We start from the raw sequence: 6,079 nt of genomic DNA on the forward strand, positions 1-6,079 counted from the left end.
AACACACACACACAAAACTTAACTAGTCAATATGTAGAAAATAAAAGACTATGGAGTGCCCAGCCCTTGTGGTGGTTTGAGTAAGAATGGTTTCCCCATAGGCTTTTTTGTTTCGATATGTGGTCCACAGTAGTAGAAATATTTGGAAAGGATTAGGTAGGAGGTGTGGCCTTGGATGAGATATGTAACTGGGGGCAGGCTTTGAGGTTTCAAAATACTTCCACCATTTCCAGTCTCTCTGCCTATTATTTGTAGATCAAAATGTATGCTCTCCAGCATCATGCCTGCCTGCCTGTTGCTATGCTTCCTGTCATGATGGTCTTGGACTCTTAACCCTCTGAAATTCTAAGTCTCAAATTAACTGCTTTCTTTTATAAAGTGCCTTGATGCTGTATCACAGTAATAAAAAAAATAACTAAGATGATCTATTACCAGAAACCCACAGAATCTGCTTAAACGGTAAAGGAATTTACTAGGAAGGAAGACTCTCTACAGAACAGGAGATTTCTCATAGGGTCCTGGAAGGCCTAAGTACATGTTGTTCTTCCACCTGATTCCCTCCCAGCAGCCAAGCCCATGAGGGAGAGAAGAGCAAGGTGTATGTGTGTCTCAGGTCTTAAGAGTAGCCCTGAGGTCACGCCCCAGGGCCAGGTTCTTCAAGGTAATAGGTAGGTAGGACAGTTACCTGCTACATCTCTAGGGTCACAGATAGAAGAGATACTTACTACAATGGTCCTAAATAGGTCAATCATATCCTACCCCTCACACTAAGTCCAAGAGATCTTCATGGAAGAGAAGAAAGACTGTAAAAGTCAAAGGTGATAGAACACATTAAATAAACAGTTTTGCCTAGGCACAATAGACTGACTGCCAGGAGATGTACTTTTGCTCTAGAATGCACAAGACACATGCAAGCTCAAGCCATATAAAATTCCTGCATAAAGGAGAAAGGTGGGCCTGAAATACCACTACTAGCTGACAGTTTTTAGAAATAATAAGTATAAAAATAATCCTAAAAATGGAACAGATCTGGAGAGCTAACTTATTGCTTCAAAAGCCTAAAGCTTAATCCATGTAGGTTACAAATGAAACATCAATCTCTGCCTTTAACAATTTAAAACACGCCGGGCGGTGGTGGCGCACTCCTTTAATCCCAGCACTCGGGAGGCAGAGCCAGGAGGATATCTGTGAGTTCGAGGCCAGCCTGGGCTACCAAGTGAGTTCCAGGAAAGGCACAAAGCTACACAGAGAAACCCTGTCTCGAAAAACAAAACAATAACAAAAATTCAAAACACATTTGTTCTTTGGCTTTTAAACACAGTCTGCATGTATGTTGTGCATTTGTAGACCATATTGCCTATTACATGCACATTTAATAAGAATGGACACTGCATCTCCCATTCTCCTCTATATGGATGGCGGTGCATAAATGGACTACAGTAACCATGTCACACACAAAAAATTAGCTGTTATTCCAGGCCGCAGTCCAACAACAGGTCTTAGAAGTTACTGATTCAGTTCACTACAAAGTGTTACACAGGGTAAAACAATGTGGGAAACCAGGCAGTGCATAAACATTTTGTTATTTAGTTTTAGTGAGACAAATGGAGATACTAGTGCTCTTTATTTAGAGATGCCCTTCAGTGCTATTCCAGAAAACACAGCACTAAAATTATACTCTGCTCACTCTCTTTGGGTTTCAATTCTGTAGTCTTTGGGGACATGAGACAAGGAAAGAAGAAACTCTACTATTTCTTGGAATGTTTATGTCTTTCCAAACCGCATTTGAAAACTTATTCCTACTGTGCTAGCATTAAGACATGAAATTATTAGGAAGTTACTCAGCCATAGTAGTTCTACCCTTGTGGATACATTAGTGCTTACTCCTTCATTGTAAGGACATGGGGTGCCTCCTTTCTGGAAGGCAGTTTTCAAATCAAGATATTAAAAGTAGAGACAGCAGCCCTTAATACCCTGAACATCTTCCCACACCTTCATTCTTAACAACTTGGCCTCCAGAAATGTGAAAAATTGATTTTCTCTTTTTCATGAATTTCCCAGCTCCAAGGATCTTTTTTTAAAAGATTTATTTGTTTATTATGTACACAGTGTTCTGCCCACATGTACCTGCAGGTGAGAGGAGAGCACCAGATCTCATTAGAAATGATTGTGAGCCACTGTGTGGTTGCTGGAAATTGAACTCAGGACCTCTGTAAGACCAGTCAGTGCTCTTAACTGCTGACCCATCTATCCAGGCCCCCAAAATCTTCTTATAGCATCATAGTTATACCAATACACCCCTGTAAATGCACTAGGTAACTAGATTCAGCAAACACAAGTGACTGATTTAGAATCTTTATACGATGAAGTCTAGCTAGATCCAGATGTACAAAGTATTGGAGGATAGCTGAGCATGCTGGTACATGGAAGTCATTTGTGTACTTGTGAGATTGTGACAGGAGTACTGAGAATTCAGGGTCAGTCTAGACAGCACAGCGTTTTTAAAAAGAAAATAATGGAGGAGCATTAACTACAGTGACCTAGTGATCTTTTTAAAGCCATGTTAGCTGAAACTAAACAAGAAATTATTAAAATCTCAGAAATTTGCTGTTTCTGTAGAGACTTCTAACGTTCTAAGTTGTTTGTTTTTCTGATAAGATTGGGGAGAACAAACATGTCTCTACATATTTATTTAATCTACATGAATAATTCTATAAAAATTTAGAGTTGTATGCATTATTTTAAAAGGATCATGTCTGTTTAAGACAACAGACAAAGTAAAATATTGGGATAGGTTATACAGAGATCACCATTTTAGACATTATTCTAAGGGGAAGGTGTATGTAATAAAAGATTCACCTTCTAGAAAGTGATACAAGGCTTAGAGTTTTCTTTGTTGATTTTTAATTTGGATAACTTATCTAAAGATTAGATGCAGGTGTTGAAATAGCTTATTCTCATTGTAAAAGGTTACCCCCCCCCCCCCCCGTGTAACCTTTTAATTCTCTTTTACTTGTTTTCTATGCTTTGTCTCCCAGTCTGTGGGTGTATTTATCAGTAAAGTATGTTCTTGGACATAATAGAAAGTCTGATGTATTTTTTAATCCAGCCAGCCAACCTGTGTCTCTTAAGTGGAGTATTGAGGCCATTTGTGTTATGATTGTAATTAAACATGCTTACTGATTTCTAAAAATGTTGTTGTTTGTCTTTTGGCTGGATGCAGTAAGTTTTTTGTTTGTTTGTTTGCTTGTTTTTTAAATCTTTCTTCCCTATCAGTTTCAGATGTTTGCTGGTTTAATGCTTTGAATTTTGCAGACTCCCTCCTGTCTTTTGTTCAGCTTGTACTGATGGAATTTCATTATTTCTTTGTTTTATTATTGAGACTGTCTTTCTTTCTTTCTTTTTTTTTTTTTTACTGTGAGAGTTATTGATGCTGGATCTGATATTATTTTGATGTTTCTACCTTTGTAGGTGAATAGGCATTTTGCCTTTATAGCTTTTACTATTAATTGCTTTGTTTATTTGACATATTTACAATAATGTATTATGGAGTTTTCTGTGTTCCTGACTATTTGAGTTTCTAAATGATCCTTATGGGTGGATTTATGGGGTTTTTTTTAGATTTAGGAAAATTTCTTCTGTAATGTCATTGACTAAATTGTCTATGCCTCTAGTATTTATTCCAGCTTCTTTTCATATCCCATAGATTATTGTCCTGGTTATTGTGATCACTCTTCAGAGTTCTTGGCTGTTGTGGCCATGTGCTTTTATCTCATTTTTATTTTCTATATTGATTTTGGATGAAGTAATTCATCAGTTGTGTACTCCATCTCAAATATCCTTTTTTTCTGATAAATTGAGTTTATCTTTGTGTTTGAATGGCAGGTTTGAATTTTGACATGGAGAGTATGGAGTTATACAAACGTGTAAAATCTCTCTGAATCTCTGCAAAGCAAGACACTTAAATGTATACCTTCAAACATACATCGTCTTCTTCTCTAAACTCTTTTTAGTTTATGGTCTCTGTAACATACAGCTTTTCATGTAGAAATGTAAAATATTGGAATTTAGGAATAAGAATGCTTGCTTTGACAGGACATATACTATATTTGCAATGACACAGAGAATAGGTTGGCCCCTGTACAAGGACAACACTTACGCTTGTGAAGCTTTCCTTATTTTAATCACAGTTCCTGGCAAGTAAATTTTATCCAAAAGGCTATAAAGCAATTTTAGTGAAATATTTAAAAAATGATGTATTAGAGTTTTGCATGTTCTCCAGAATACATAATCCCAAATTTTATAGTGCTTCAGGAACTGGGCTCAGAATGTTGTCTGTGTTCAATTCCACTATTTTTGCATCTCTTTTGAGACTTAAAGCTACACACAGTATCTCTGAAGTACAACGTGTGACACCAAATTGGAGTGAATGGACTGGTTGAGAGCCTTTATCAGTGGCTATCACAGGACATGTAACATGGTACTCAATAAAGGTTAACAAGTATTAAATAAATAGCATGGTATTACTCATTGGGAAATCAAGTTCCTTAAAATGTCACAAAAGATATACTTGACAAGAAATAAGGATCCACATTTTTTGATGATTTGTGAATTGAGGTTACTTGTGATGAAGGGATTTACAATTAGACTGATAGTAATTCATAACTTCCAACTTGAGAAATTGGGGTCTATGCAAACCAGGTGATGTATTTGTGAAGTGAGGATGTCTTGGAAAATGAAGAATTAATGAGACATTCAAGAATAAGATGGATGAAAATGCACTGCATCAATGCATAAAAACAGTGGGGGGGGTCACATTGAGAGTCCTGCTCAAATAAACTAAGCACACAAACTTGCAAACGTTATGTTTTTAAAATGACAGTATGTTTTTGTTAGAAGGCATAGACAGGCGGATCTGTGTGAGTTCTGGACCATCAAGAGATGCATATATGAACCTGTCTGTGAATAAATAAATGAATAAATACAAATAGATATGATAGTATGTATCTCTTCATATTTTCTACAGACTTAATTGTTGTAAAATGTTTTTGTGAAATGCTAACCAGAAGATTTCATACATTTAAGGTGAGAAGGAGAAAAATTACCACCGGCATCCAGCAGCTGGTCTGGTGTGATTCTTCCAAGCAAGAATTTGGCATTCTTTCTGCAGGTTATGGTCTCTCTCAGGACTTGATTTTCCCATTGCCGACTTGAGAATTTCACAGCATGTCCTCATATATGCTCATGGCAAAGGAAGACAATAAAAAGACCACTCCAACACCACACATAATACTGTCTAATCTGCCAAACACTTCCCTTTCCTGTCCAGTGTGAGAGCCTGCTGCTTCCCTGACCATCACAGCTTTGGGATCAAGCCTTCTCATCTCTAAGTGAAAGGAGTAATGTCTCAGTGGTGGTTAAGAGCACTTGCTGCCCTTGTAGAAGACCTGGGTTTCAGTGCCTAGTAACCACTTTGAAGCTAACAACCATATGTACCTCAGTTCCATTGGGTCCATTGCCTTTTGATGCCCTCCTAGGGCACTGCACACATATGGTGCATAGATATACATTCAAACAAAACACACATACACATAAAATTTTAAAAAAATCATTTAAAAATCACTTAAAACAACAAGAAAATACGCCCCCCCCCCCGAAAAAACAGAATCATAGAATTATCCTAACTTCCTGAGAATATCCAACCTACAGCAAGGTCTTGTATCCTGAAACTCTCCCCAACGTCACATAACTCTTAAGTTTGCAGCATGTCCCTTCTAATGTTCTCTTAACAGCTGTGAGTTAGAAACCCAACTCATGCATCTGGACCTGTGTTCATCATGGGCTCTGTGCAGTTAAAGAGAGCAGTGTAATTGGGTTTGGGAGGTCCTCTAAAGAATTATATTTGAATAAGTCTTTAGTTTCTGGATTGATGTTTGATGATTGGAGCCTAGTGGGTTGTCTTCCCATCACTGGATGCATATACTTGAGAATGGTGGTCTCCATTCCCATCCCATTTCTCCTACTTGTTAACCTACCACTTGTACATCCTAATCAGTTGTTAGTAGGCTTTGCTACATCA

At 37.5% G+C, this 6,079-nt stretch overlaps 1 non-coding gene across 1 annotated transcript; it reads left to right on the forward strand.

The window, feature by feature from the left end:
- Nucleotides 1-4,081: 4,081 nt before the first annotated feature.
- Nucleotides 4,082-4,183, forward strand: LOC128100191 (U6 spliceosomal RNA). Its single transcript, XR_008214708.1, has one exon. It is a non-coding gene; the product is annotated as a U6 spliceosomal RNA (small nuclear RNA).
- The last annotated feature ends 1,896 nt before the right edge of the window (nucleotides 4,184-6,079 follow it).

Source organism: Peromyscus californicus, unplaced genomic scaffold (assembly GCF_007827085.1).
Source record: "Peromyscus californicus insignis strain IS unplaced genomic scaffold, ASM782708v3 Scaffold_6__1_contigs__length_162567912, whole genome shotgun sequence".
Classification (NCBI taxonomy): Eukaryota; Metazoa; Chordata; class Mammalia; order Rodentia; family Cricetidae; genus Peromyscus; species Peromyscus californicus.